We start from the raw sequence: 15,899 nt of genomic DNA, 5'->3' as shown, positions 1-15,899 counted from the left end.
GTTAAATAAGTTTCAATTATTTTTGGAATGATTCGTTAGCTCAAATAATGTAACAGGTCCACGCAAAAATATAGCAGCTTGATGCTGGCATTGTAAAGAGTTTGCTGTATTTTCGTGGCGGCTGAGTGAGTTTAGTTTTTAGGGATCTGTACCTCGAAAGGAAAAAACGGAACCACTTTGTTGTCCGTCCGTCCGTCTGTCAAGACCCTTTTTCTCAGGAACGCGTGGAGGTATCAAGCTGAAATTTATATAAAATACTTAGGTCTACTGTTCCTTGGAGCTGAAAAAAATCAAACTTCTAAGCCAACGCAATCAAAAAATACAGCCGTTTATGCTGCAAATTTTCGACACTCGCAAGGGGATCAAAACCTACAGGGTACTTCCCGTGAACTTGGAATCTTGAAATTTGGTACAAAGCAACGTCTTATAGCACAGATAAAGGAAGTTGTGAAAACCGTAAATGTTTAGTTACATCACATAAGTAATAAAAATATTTATACGGAACCCTCGGTGCGCGAGTCTGACTCGCACTTGGCCGGTTTTTTATGGGAAGGCCTTTGTCCAACAGTGGATATCCTGCAGCTGATTATGATGATGATTAGTATGTAAGTAACGCTAATCAGTGTTGAAATTTTTTAGTTTTTTTCACTCGTTTTTCCCTATCTATGATTCCACAATCAACTTAAGAGGCATAACATACTCATAAAAGACATAGGATATAACAAAATTGGTTGATACATCGATCGTAATAAGTTATTAAAATTATCACATTTAAATCTGTTGTCAATTTTGTAGCTCCATAATGAATAAAAAAGCGCAACTAATCTTGCCGTTGACTGTACACACAGATTCATCGGTGCCTATTTCAATTCAATATGCCGATGACTACCAACAAGTTAATTAATGATTGATGAGTATTTCTCAAAAAGTTTTCCCGTCATGAAATTGACAAGAAATCAGTTTTGTCAAGAAATTTTTAACCCTTAAGACGAGATCACAAAACATAAACTACATAAAACGTGCAAAATTTTTTGACGTCAGGAAAACGTCACGAAATCTTGTGAGGAAAAATCGTAATTTTGTCTACATCAAAACTTTCTATTTGATGCAATAACAAAGATTATCTGACTTTTTATCACTTTTACCACCAGGTTTTGTATATATTTAAAAACAATATTACTTATTTTTTGTGGTGAAATAGCGTCAGGATTATTTTTTAAATAAGTGGACAAATGTTTTTTTTTAAATGGACAACTTTTTGAGAAATAGTCTAATACATCAATATATTATACTTTCGAACAAATCACGTATACCTAGTGCCATCCACGAAGAGGCGTGATCTTGTCAAAATTAGACACTAATGACATTGTAATAAGAACCACGGCATGCGTCATCGTGAATATACCTATAATCTCCATGCAATTATTGCTTATTTATTCCACTTTAAACGGTTGAAAACTATACAATAACTATGAAATTATTTATGTTTAACCAATAGATTATAACAAACTTCGTATTAGAGAGAGAGAGAGAGATTATGATTGTCATCGTATTACCGTAGGTAACTGGCAGACTGACTGTAAGACAATCCACATCCTAAACTAACCACTGAAGCAAGAAATTTGAAATTTAGCAGATACGCTATAATAATAATAATAATAATGAATGTTGAATCATCTATTCGCGACCCACAATTAATTTTTATTTTAGAAACAAAATCGGAAACACAGTTTTTCGGCCGTAAAGGGATAAGTAGTCCATAACATTAGTAGTAAGGCATATTTCTATTTAAAGTTACTAAAATTATTAAAAAAAATCGTAACGGAACGGACACATCCATACAATATTTTGGGAATACATCTGGAGACCCTGTTTTTACAGCTCGGAATCATGGACTGAGTCTAACTCCCAAATTTTGTTGAAATCGGAGAGATAAACTCAGGAACTTTGAATAGAAATGCCCAGGCATACAATAAGCAAATTTATAAAATATAAAAAAGCGAATTTAAAAGTTAGCATAAAAACAAAAACTATAACTTAATGCCTGCCTTTTGCTGGAAGCGGTACGGACTGCGTACGTAGTCCGTTTACCTCAAAATAACTAACAGCATAGATGTGATTCCGCGTGGCATGTTTGTTTCTCCGGTCCGCTCAGTCCTTTATCTCATTACCACAGAATAGATAATAATGTCATTACTCTTTTTAGTAGAAGGCCATAAGAACTGTAGAAGTAAAGAGGAGTTTTTAGTGTCCTTCCAAGAATCGGTTTCGGCATCAAAAACATGTTTGAGAAAGAGAGAGAGAGAGAGTAACATTTATTTGCACAGTCATATTCGATACACATTTAAATACATTAGAAGAAAATAATACAAAATTAACATCGAATAGTATAAAATACACACACAGCATAAGCTGAGCCTGTTCCTTTTGCCACACAGTGCAAGGGACTGGCAAACGCATTTTTTATTAGTTTATTGTTTATTTGTATTCTGTGTGCCTATCCTGTATTGTTCATGTTGGCCAATAAATCAATCTTCTTCTTCTTCTTCTTAAAATCGACAAAATACCATGAGTATATTACTATGAGGCTGACTTCGGGTCCGCTCGGCAGCAGCAGCAGGCGGCAGTGGCAAACATAGATGAGAATGTGTATTACTGGTGTGGCGAAGTTCGTCCAAGCTCGCCAGACTCCACCGGCCGCTAGCTCAGTGAATTGGCGTTCGTGTTTGGTCACGGAAAAAAAAATAACTGAATAATTATTTTTGCAAGTCAAGAAAGAACGCCCCACCGAAAATTTACTAAACGATTTTCACACGACTATAAAATTTCCAGTACCGGTAGAATTTACGGTACGAAAACGGTAGAAGACACTAGATTTTTTTCAGATATTCGTAGTATAGCCTAATTTTATTAGTAGCCTGGTTATTCTAAATTTTTTTGGAAATAATTCGATATAAGGATAATTTTTTGTATACGGCTTTTACGTGTAATTTTAAGAACCTATATTTTCGAATCCACCAAAATTTGGTTCCGGAAGATGGTAAAGAAAATTGTACCTTAAAATAGATGTTTTTTTTATAGCAAAAATGTTATCAGTAAATTTAATGTCAAAATATGTTTGAATAATTCAGTTTTTAGACCCGCAAGCTGAATCCACCAATATATCTAACAGATTTTTTTTTTAAAAACCACTTAAGTGATTATTTCGTATTACGCCCAATTATTGATTAAGAAAAAATAAAATGACCGATGATGATGATGAATGAAGTTACATATTACCTAGAAATTGTATATTTATATCATTTAAAATCCAACAATAGATATGATTGGAAATTACGCGTTTTGTTGTACCAACGACCTTAATGATATGCTGGTTTCCGATATATTTCGCGGAAGCCATCTTCAAACGGTTATATTTTATATCTCGATATAATTCCGTGTTTCGCGAACTTTTGCTTCTCAGAATATTGTTATGTAACATACTGGAGAAACTTGTATTCGCAGGAATCCTTACCAATGTGACAATAATATTCAAATGTCACAGTATGATAGAATTCATCGATAGCTAAAAAAACATATCTCTTCTATTCCCAGCTATGTCACTTATAGTACTTAATTTTATCCAATCTGTACATTTGCTTAGCGAAACACCCTAAAGTAATTGATAGAAAATTTTAAAATAACAATCGATATGACATGTAATAATAGATTATTGTCGTGGCCTGGAAGTAGGCAATTGCTGGCTGAGTATGAGAACTAATACGAAGCCAGCAATTGCTACACCACCACGTTTAAGAGCTAAGGTGCCACAGACAGACACACACACAGACACACATAGCGGTCAAATTTATAACACCCCTCTTTTTGCGTCGGGGGTTAAAAATGATAAACAAACACTAACCACATCCATAAAATTACCACATCTACCCCGAAATGATTTCATCTCAGCATCGGACGTTGGCAACCCGACACCCGAAACGTTACGTTATGGTGTGATATACTCAAGGAGGCAACCGAGTCTGCGCCCACACTTCACTCGGGCGGAAAGTACGATAAACTTCGTACTATAGACCCAATAGCGATATTGGTAAGTAGATCCGTCAGAAGTTTTAGCAAGGTTCATATCGCGGTCCTTTTATGTTTTAACTCCGACAGTCAACCGTATTATGCGGGTATTTTATTGCGTACAAAACATTTTTATTTGATGGTACAGTGGAAACGAGATGTACTGGAACCGACCAAGGTGTTCAAAAATATTCAAACACGGCAGTATGTATAGTCGAAGTTATGAGTACTTGAGCACATTTGGTACGTTTAAGTTTTTAGAGCTTCAAACATACCTGTGCAAACTACAACGTAAATATTAGCCAATTCTTAGGAGGTATTACAATTCGATAAGAAATATAAATATGAACATGTATAGTGATTAGGACGTGTGTTACATAAATATAGGTATTTTTGATTGTTTATAAATATTATATTTATGTGAAAAGCAAAATAGACGGACTGTGTAACAAATTTGTAGAAAATTGTAGCAAGAATGTCTATTTTTCCAGTTACGTTAAAAAAATAAACGATATAAATAGACATCTTTAACCTGATTTTGACCCGGATATCTATACACAGGTTTGTCGTGCTAACAAATTAAGTACCAATATTTTAAGAGACGTTAAATTAGATCAAACAATTAACTTTAAATATAAACTAAGATAACTTTTTATACGATATTTTTGTTTTAATTTCCTGAACAAAATAAATAAATCATCATTCCGCCCAAACATAATCAGCCTGTGCATTGGAGTGACAATATTATTTAACACTTTCAGTCAAGTGTACTGTCGTTTGTCATACGTCAACGATTGGCGGGAAAACTTTTAGTAAGCATTGTGACTTTGACATTTATGTAAGTATCTAAATTAAGTGGCCAGTTACTCGTGACAGTCAAGACAGTCAAAGAAGTTTTAATCACTGACTATTAATTATCTCATTAACAGGTGTTTTTTACGCAGTATAGTTGATTCTCTAAATTATCTCAAAAAAGTTACATAAACTTTTACATATTTTATACTTAAGTCTACTCCTGGAGACGAAGTACCTACTATCAGCTGTAAAGATATTGGTACCTAATTTGTTAGCACCTTATATAAGTAGGTGTACATATGTAATCAAAACACTTCTACTCGCACGGACAAGTTACGAATTTTTCGTACACCTAATATTTTATCTTTAAGACAATACAACAAATTACAATTTACTTAATTTATTTTAATCATTTTCATGTCTAAAACGGCTAATGGAAAGACTGTATTTTTGCCTAGTCAAAAATAACCAGATTTTGTGCAAGATAAAAACACGTTTCAGTATTTAAATACTGTTTTAAGTAGATAACGTTGAGTTTTAATTATTTATTGTCCCTTAAATATTTCGGCAAATATGGCTTAAACCCATGTCAAAAAAATAATTCTATCAGAAGCTCACAAAGTCTGTAAACTTCACTAAGCTAAGACTAGAATTGTCAACAGAATACAGAAAAATAAATTCAGTAAAAACTCAAAGGTTGAAAGGCAACAACATGCAACAACATGATCAATAGCATAAGTTAATATCGAATTCGCTCATATTAATACATATAAATCAAAGATTTTATTTACACACAGTATTTTACGTTGTTTTTTTTTTTATTTGTTCGTTCCACATGTGACCATAGAGCTGGCTCTTTTCTCGATCAACGTATAATTGGCATTGTCATACAAAGAGAAAACGCAGCCAGCATAATGGACACCCTACCCAATAAGTAGAAAAGATCTGGGTGGATATTTGTAAAGTTAGGTTTGCAGGATAGTTAAAAGTAAAACTCAACTGAATTTAATGTCAATTTTAGGAAATGGTCGCCCCGTCGGCTTCTTGATAATTCTGCCACTGTCGAGTTTGAAGAAGATACGACACGGCATGTTTATAGACTTTCACCTTGATAAGTTTTCTGCAGGTTACTCGCGCTTGACCGACTTTTAAATATTATTTGTTGATTTACAGTAAATTTATCTGTTACCTATGCACCTAGTACTATGACGACACGGCCGTCGTAGGAAACCAGAACTTAACCGCCATGAAGTTCTTCGAGAAATTCACGTTCTATAAAATACATTAAATTATTAATATGAAAAGATTTGCAAAACAGGCAACATTCTCATTATATGTTATTATTATTAATTATTGACTCCCAAAGAAGTTAGCATAGAGTTTGAAGTATATTTTAACGAAATGACAATAATGTCAAATTTCTACGTTTTCTAAGTTTTGGTCTAGCTGAAAGCAAAAAAATTAAGGCTTAAGAAAATAAGTCAACAAAATTTGTAATACGCCAGACAATGTTTAGGGTTTATAAAGGAAACCTGCTGATGAATGCGGTGTGTCCCTCGAATGCCCTACTAAGACGTCCCCTTACTCCTATTGTCAACGTACGTTTCTTGCGACAATGTAATTTGCTGGTATTAACGATTACCACCAGAGCGTGAATCCATCGCGAAGTAATATAAGTAAGCCAAATGAGCATTTTCCTCATAAATAGACGAACCCACAATACTGTTATTGTATTTATTAACTTGGGGAATAATACATCGGGAAGATACATTGACGGATTATTTTACCAATTAGTATTGAATGTCCTGGTATAAAACATGTCAGACGTTCGAAGTCATTACTTATTGAACGTTTTCTGAGCAAAAAATGCTGAATATAATTACTTGGTAACTAATCACTTCATACTCGTAGTATACCTAAAACAAAGTCGCTTCCCGCTGTCTGTCCCTATGTATGCTTAGATCTTTAAAACTACTCAACGGATTTTGATGCGGTTTTTTTTATTAGATAGAGCGATTCAAGAGGAAGGTTTTTAGGATTCCTTAGCCAGAATGGCAAAAACGGAACCCTTATAGTTTCACCATGTCTGTCTGTCTGTCTGTCCGTCCGTCCGCGGCTTTGCTCAGGGACTATCAATGCTAGAAAGCTGTAATTTTGCACAGATATAAATGCAAACTATGCCAACAAAATAGTACAATTAAAAAAAATATATCAAACTTTCAAGGAAAACTATAACGGCTAAGTTTGCTTGAGAATTATTAGTAGTTTAAAAGTAAATAGCAGCCAAAGGTATAAAATATACCTAAACTTGGAAGATTCCGTCTAAAATACGAAATCCTTAGAAAAATATTAAGTACTTAATTTTTTCGTAATGGCTACGGAACCCTATTTTGGGCGTGTCCGACACGCTCTTGGCCGGTTTTTATTATGTATATTACATGCATAATTTAATTTTAGAGGTTTTCGAGAGAACTGCGCGCGATAAACGAATTCCACGCGGACGAAGTTGCGGGCAAAAGCTAGTTATATTATAACAAGGGCTTGTCAATATTTAAGTGGCTAAGTTGTATGTATGTAAACTCTTTATTGTACAAAAGAAAATTGACAAAATACAATTGACAAACTTTGAGATACTTGTACAAAGGCGGACTTACCCCTTTAAGGGATCTCTACCAGTCAACCTTTGAGTGGATGAGAGGAGCAATACGTTAGGGTCCGACAAAGAGTGAGTTTAAGAGTTAAAATAGTGGAAGCTACTATACAGTGCTTTAAACAATATAATACATAAACTACAATATAAATAAATAAACTACTATATATATGACCATAATACATATAATATAATATAAGCATATTAAACAAAGGAATGTTCTCAAATATTTAAGGAGAATGTGTAAGCCATATTCTTCTTAAGCCTTCCCTGAAAGATCCCACGGTGGGAGCAGATTGCCTGATGGAGGTTCGGTTGATGGAGGTTGGTGATGGAGGTTGTTTGATGCAGATTACATTTTTTCTGTACGAACGATTATTTCCTGTGGGTACCCTAACATATTTATAGTAAAGACTTCCGCAAAATGGTACATTCCTATATTTTTGTAAATTAACTAGTTCAAATAGCAATAATATATTAATCGCTTTTAACAACTTATACGTGTACCGAGTGGCATTCGCTGTGACGTCGAACTGAATAAACACTAAACTAAAACAGAAAGTTGTCACGTAGGCCACCAATGAGATGGACCGATGACCTGGTTAAAACCGCGGGTTCACGGTGCATGCAGGCCGCTTGCAAACGGAGCAACTGGAGATCTATGGGGGAGTCCTATGTCCAACAGTGGACGTCCTACGGCTGATATGACGATGATGATGATGGGCTCAAAAAATACGTATTTGAAGAGAAATCATTTGTCGCCAAAATCAAACTTTAAGTAGCTTTATTTATAGATGAATTTATGTCAGTTTAGGGTATTATTAACAGATTAAACAATCAGAACGTGCATTTAACTTCATAAAGCATATACTTTCTGTTATAAATAATAGACCATGTCCATGTATATTCAAACTAGTTTGCTAATGTTGTTCAGAACTCGAAACAAAAGATTAGATTTCTTTTTCTTCCTCATTTGAATCTTCAGGAAAACGAAAACCGACGAGACCTGAGCGACATTAACATTCTAGTTGTAATGTAACAAGGTTTTATTAATATTAACATGCCAGCCAGACATTCTGTGTTAGAAAAAAAAACCTGTAGTCTTTTTAGGATCGTTATGCACGAGACACATCACACACGTTATTCTACAAATATTGTAAATGCTATAATTTGTGAGTGTTTGCTTTTGTGCGTGTATGTGTGTGTGTTTATTTGTTACTCTATCACGAGATTTATTTAAAAACTCGGAATTTAAATTCGATCCCAAAATTCCACTTCAAATGCCAGACGTAATGGTTAACTCGAGCGAACCGGGTAAAGTCTATTTAACATATTTCCGCTGTGAAGGCCATTTTATTCTTCGCAAGATATTCGTCATGCGAACACGTGATTAAAACAAGGAACGTGACGAAACACAACGAAGCGACTAACGTACGTAATGACATCTCGAATCGCAGCATTTCCCCGTTCCGTGGAAATTTCGGTTTATCGATTACGGAAGGGAGATTAACTAGGCCGGGATCCCGGGCGGTTGTCGATAAGCAGCCAATTCGGTTTGGACATCACTAAAATTTACATGTTTGAAGGATGATTATTTTCGCAAGCTTGCAGTGCTCGTATGTAATGTTACTTTGCTTGTTATAATAAAAATGTTTTTTTTTTTTAACAAAGTAAACAGTACTCCGCATTATTTTTGTGGGAATGTTGAACTCGAACAATGGAATATTTTTGCTATTATTTTTTTTACATTTTTGCCAAATTTTCTTTCAGTAGGTACTGTGTTGTTACCTACTCCTTTACGCTAAAACGGTTAACAGGTTAAAATTAAATTTGGTCCGCAGATAGCTGGATCTTCCCAAAAATACACAATTAAGCTACTTTTTATCAAGATTTTTCAATGGGATCGAGATAAAATCTCAACCGCGGTGTTCCCAGAAATAAAATTTCAATTTAATTGCTGAATCTTATGGCTCGCCAGGCGATACATAAATATTTTCTCAAATAGAAATTAGGTATGTACCTACTTATATTATGCGAATACCTACTTGACATTCAAAAGAAAAACGGGGTCTGTTGTATAAAATGATAGGTAAAGTTAACTGGAGAATCCGTTAATTGGACCAACTTAGAAGTAATAGCGTTTACTGTACTTCTTCTGGTCGGTTTTTCATCGACATTTATTTTTTGTAGCTTCATAGTTCTTAGCCTTGTAGTGGATATTCCAGCGATTTTACTAAACAAAGCAAATAGCGATCCCCGTCACATGACTGAGCCCGTATTGTTTAATAAAACTTTATTCATTACTCGACTCAAAGCGTTCAGCGAAATTTGTTTATTGTTACGAGTTGACGAGTTGTCTTTAATTTACTTTGATTGAATAGCGAACGTATGAAATGTGGAACTTTACGACGGGTAATAATTAAAGTTCGGAGACATTTTGGCATATTTCGTCATAATGTTTTGAAAGCACATGACATTACAAAGACGAAAAATTCTTGATTATTGCTATACCTATTATGTTGCTTTGTGCTCGTAGCTGCGATTTTGTAGGTGAAACACTTACGAATAAAGTGAGCATACCTAATCATGATTTAAATTTATTTGTCAATATACCTAGTAGCAGATTTGTATTTGTACTAAACTGATAAAAAACTAAAAACATGTCTAAGATTGCAACCTCAAGTAAAGATGAAGGTTCTGCGAACAGCAAAGCGAGGTCGGTATAACGAAACGCGGAACTTATAAACCCCCGACTTTGTCACTTCAAAGTTCAATACCTCAAAAACGGCTGAACCGATTTTGATGAAACATGTTTAAAAACCATTGCTAGAAAACCTGCTTTCAAATAAAAAAAAACCGCATTCAAATCGGTACACCCGTTTAAGAGCTACGGTGCCACAGACAGACAGACACACATAGCGGTCAAACTTATAACACCCCTCTTTTTGCTTCTGGGGTTAGAAACTAAATCTTATTATAAATACAGATTCACGCAAGTGTAACTAAACGTCACCGAGCAGACTAAAGTTCAGAAAGCAAGGCGTAGACCTGGCCTCACTTTTTTTTGTAGAATTCCGTCTTTTTTGTCAGAGATTGGAACAAATGGGTTAGACTGCGAAACGCGAAACCGAGCGCTTCAATACCTTACACCGACAGCCCTTATAAATCCCATTCATGTGAAACAAAGATATGTCGCCGGGCTATCATAAAATCGCCTTCCATTTCGTTATCCACCATATCGATCCCATAAGCTCATAGGCCCTGCCCTTAGTGGTAAAAATTGCCAGTCAGTCGGGCTGGTGCGTCTCAAACCATTCAATTTGTCGTGCCGAACCAAGACCCTTCTCAATGCGTAATTGACACAGGCTTATCCCCAAAGTTGGTGGCAGAATTCGTTCACATATCCCTGAATAGCGGCTCTCAATTCACCTAACTTGTGATTACTGATTAGTCATCGGTAATTAGACTTAAAATCCAGCGCGTGGTAAGGAATCCGACGAAAAACAGGAAACAACGTGTTTACGTATATACTGATTACACTTGTTTGACTTGTTTGTTGTGGCAAAGCGCCAGATATTTCCATGGTAAAGCCGGAGCAAAATCGCATACATCGCATACGTCCTGACTGACTGACTGATATATCAACGCACAGCCCAAACCACTGGACCTAGAGACTTGAAATTTTGCACATAGATACCTTATACAATGTAGGCATCCACTAAGGAAGGATTTTTGGAAATTCCCACGGGAACGGGAAAAATCGGGATTTATATATTCGATTCCGAGTGACCCTATCTCAGTAACTATAATAACTAGACTCTTCAAATTTCATACACGAGTAGGTATTACATTAATTAAAACATTAATTTCAGGATTTTTGGAAATTCCCACGGGATAAGGAAAAAACGGGATTTATATATTCAGTTCAACGGAATCCCATGAACAATAATTACTAGACTCTTCAAATTTGGCATAGAAGTAGGTGATTATAATAGTAAAAAATATTTTAAGGATTTTTGGAAATTCCCACGGGATAAAGAAAAAACGGGATTTATATTCAGTTCAACGGGATGGATTTTTCATTTTACTGGTCGTAGAAAACTGAAATTTAGCCTTTAGGTTCCTTGAGGGGTGTAGGGGAGCACTACAAAAGGATTTCTCGAAATTCTGACGGGAACGGGAAAAAACGTGATTTTTCGTTTTACTGGTCGTAGAAAGCTGAAATTTGGCATACGCTCGTCGCTCGTGATTCAATTAATAGAATAATTCGCTTACTCGGGATTCAAAATCAACACTCGCAACAAAAAACAACTTTGGTCTCTTCTTACACAAATAACTATTAAATCTAAACATAATAAGAAATGAAACATTTGTTCGCACTGTTTATCTTAGCCAATTCAGAAAGAAACTTGCAACCTTAGAGGAGGTGAGGGTTTATACAAATAGAAATATCCAAAGACAACTGCGAATATTACAGCTTCAATCTTTTGCGGAACGAATCCTGAGTAAAAATTCTATTACACACAACAATTACCATAAAATAACCCAAAAAAATTTAAAGAAAAAAGAAAATTTCCGAGATAATAATTCACATCCTTGAAATTTGTTTTTAAAGTTTCTTTGCGACTGTGTAACTTTGTTTTACAAAACCATTAGTCATCCTTTTGTTAGCGATTGCGACGGGAAATTTTTCGTGGTGAGACAAATTTCGAGAATAAATTAAGCGTTGTTGTAATCTCCTGTAATAAAAAGCGCGGGGAAGAGTTTCCGTTTCTGTCAGAGAGTCTACCTTCAGACTTATTATTTTAATCCGACTAACTTTAACTTTCGGAGGTAAATCTGAAACAAGGTTAAGAATTGTTTTGACGCTTATTTAGTTGGATACTTGAGGTTACGTTTTGCTCAATAATTTATGGACATTGCGTGAATTGGTTTAATTCTAATTAATGAGTTTTATTAGAATTTACAAAAAGTAGATCAGAATGGAAACGCTTGAAAAAGGCGTACACCAAGTTGTGTTTTGTACACGGTTTGTGGCTCACATTTTTGCATGAAAACATACATTTGTTGCAGAGATGTACCTATTTTGAGATACCGCGGAGTAGGAAGGTTTTAAGAGATACATTTCTTGTCCATTTTTCTGTCTTTATAACTTTAATAAAAAATCCTTGATGAATGGAGCGTCGGGATTCCCTCTGTTATTCAGAGGCGAAAGTATGATAAAGACTGGAACAGTCTCTCACTGTTAATACTCGTTCATTAGTCATGCTTTTATAACCGAAGGTCATTGTTTCTAAGAAAAAATGTTATAAGAAGAATTTCTGACGAAAGATGTTACATACTTAGTACAGGGTACAGACACTGACCAACTTATCTGTGAATCGAAAAAGTTTTAATGTCAGTCACATAAAGTGTAGTATTACTTGGTCTGATGCACTGATAAGTTGGTCAGTCTGTACATGTAATGGGGGTTTGGTATAGTGGTACATTTTGATATGATTCAATTTTCTCGAGAAGTAATCTTTACAGAATTATTTATAATTATATTTGTTATGCATTGGTTTACGTTTGAACCCACAATCATCTTGAAATAAATCAGCTTGAAATAAGGCCATAGGTCAAACCACTCGGCCACCACGGCTTTTTCCCGGCCCGCACCTCTGAGTTTTTCGAAATTCATGTGCGAAAGTACATTTGAAATTTACCACGAGCTTTACGGTGAAGGAAAACATTGTGAGTAACCTGAACAAACCTGCAAAGTAAATCAATGTGTGTGAAGTTCCCAATAGGCAATGGGCCCGCTTGGGAACTACAGCCCAAGCCCTCTTATTCTGAGGGGAGGCCTGTGCCCAGTGGGACGTATATAGGCTGGGATGGAGCTACGTTAGGTTCTCAGAGTGGCTCTGTGGGGTGGCCGTGGGCTTCGCGGTACTCCTATATCGTAACTTAACGGTGAGATAATTTTGAGATTGTAGAGGAATGAATTGGAGGTTCTAAGTAAAACCAGACGAGGTCGTGGAAGGGAGCTCGTGTGGTTTTTATTGAGTATGCCCCTCAGAGTCCCGCATACCCACTGTTTCCCCGAACGGGGTTATCATTTCCACACCATTAAAAAACAAAGGTAAGGTTAATTTTACTTACAATCATGGAAAGTTTACTTCTTAAGTAATCATATAAAATGCCGAAAGGACATGTTTTATGCTTGATACAGAACTCATCGCTGCATTAGTTTAACATAGCTAAAAAAAAACAGGAGAGCAGAAGAGAGGAGAGAGAGGATAAGTGGCTCTCATAGTTTAAGAGTAAATAGCAGCCTAAGGTATAAAAAATACATAAACTTGGAAGATTCAGTACACATTACGAAATCCTTAGAAAAATATATTTGATTTTATCGTAATGGCTACGGAACCCTATCCTGGGCGTGTACGACACGCTCTTGGCCTATTTTTTATTAGTTATGTCATTATCCAACTAATGCAGTGATATATTACTTCGCTACACAAATGTAATAAAGTCAAATGGACTAAGTGTTGTGCTGTACAAAGGTCTGAATCGCCAGTCCGGTCATGATTTATTCAAAACTTAACCCTGAATGCCGGATTCAAAAGTCAGTTCGTGTCGTGGGAAGCCTGTCGTGGGTGAATCCTAACTTTTATCCAGTTGTTTGCTTATTTTATTAGTTTAAAAATGCGAGCTCAACGATTAAAGAGTCAAACGAAAATCATAAATTGCATTTAAAATTTTCCTCTTAAAATAGTGTGACGAAGTGTGCGAAGGAAATGTAATCTTTTTTTAACCACGATCTCTGCAATAATTCATTTTTTGGGAAGATACTTTCGTTACAAACTGAGTTTTTTAGCCAAGCTTGTATTTTCAATATTGTTTACGTATCTATCTCTTAATAATTGTTGAGTGTGTATGTGCTTACATCATAAGCCTTTGTTTGTAGCTGACCATTATTACAGTTTTAAATTTAAATGTCGTCAAGATAATCCAAATGCAGGCAAGCGGCAGTGTGAGACAACAGACAAATCTTAAGATAACAGGCTTTCAAGAGGCACCGAAGTTTCTCGAAAATTCCAACTTTGTTTCGCAAAGTCATTACTCACTCTTTTGTTAGTGACCCGGCTTCACTGCAAAATTTTATGACGCGAAAAGAAATTACTCCAACATATTAAAACGCTGTGTAATCTGAAGAAACACTGTAACTAAGACCGGGTTTTCACAGTACGAGTAAAATCATCGGAGAAGCAATGTGTACGTCTACCATTCTCTTTTATCTGTGCACCAGTCCAATTACCATGTCGCTTTTTTCCACAATAGTGACGCGGTAATTAGATTGAGTCTATAGATAAATGACTATATTCACTGTAATAAGCATAATCTAGATAAGTGTAAAAACAAAACACAAACTCTCATGACATTGAGCCAGCAAAATGAGAAATTCACTAAATATTTTGCATTAACCTCTTCTAATCACTAGAAAAGTAATTCACTATAATAATATTATAATTCACTAATAATTTAAAATAATGTGTGTGTGTGTGTGTGAGTTTGTTACTCTTTTGTCTTTCACGCACGCACGCACGCACGCCCCCCCCCCACACACACACACACACACACACACACACACACACACACACACAATGGCATTTATAATCATAGGAGGACACTCGAATTAACCGTTTTATGGTAGATCAGAGTTCGATTATACCGAATATTAACGAATTAATCAGGTAACCACAGCATGGGCCATCGAGGCGTATTACCGCTCATATTGGATTATATTACCCTAATTGCCTCTACGTAATTAGTTGTAATTAGTGTTAGGTAATACAGGGCCACTTCTCAAAAAAGGAGTTGAAATAGTTTCAGCGTTTCATCTCAAAAAAAAAGCGTTAAAATTCAGAGGGCCTACTCCGAAATTCGAAAATCAAAGTTCGTATCGTACCATCCCTCTTACTCTCGTATTAAATAGTATAAGCGTCAGAAGGACGGAACGACACGAACTTCGATTTTCGAATTTCGGAGTAACCCCGCAGGCACCGTGTACACGGCAGAGTTCATTTCAAAACTGTAACTTTTACAAACAACAGAACACATATTTGACTAAAACAATGTCGAGCCGCGCCTGCATCCGCCCCTGCATCTCATTTACCTTTTCAACTCTACGTGAAACCCGTTCGCTGAAGGGGTCCCATTTAAAGCGGGACGCCTTTTTATACGCACGAATAGATGGACAAAGGGAGAGTTGTTAGAACTATTGTCGTATTAGGCTGTTGGAAAATATTTTTAGATATTAAGGTACGTTTATTCCTTCCGGTGAAGTGCGTCAAAACTATTTTTGACTTAGAACGTAGTAAAATTATTTAATATCAATTTATTTAGC

Source organism: Choristoneura fumiferana, chromosome 11 (assembly GCF_025370935.1).
Source record: "Choristoneura fumiferana chromosome 11, NRCan_CFum_1, whole genome shotgun sequence".
Lineage (NCBI taxonomy): Eukaryota > Metazoa > Arthropoda > Insecta > Lepidoptera > Tortricidae > Choristoneura > Choristoneura fumiferana.
This window is presented reverse-complemented; position numbering follows the sequence as displayed.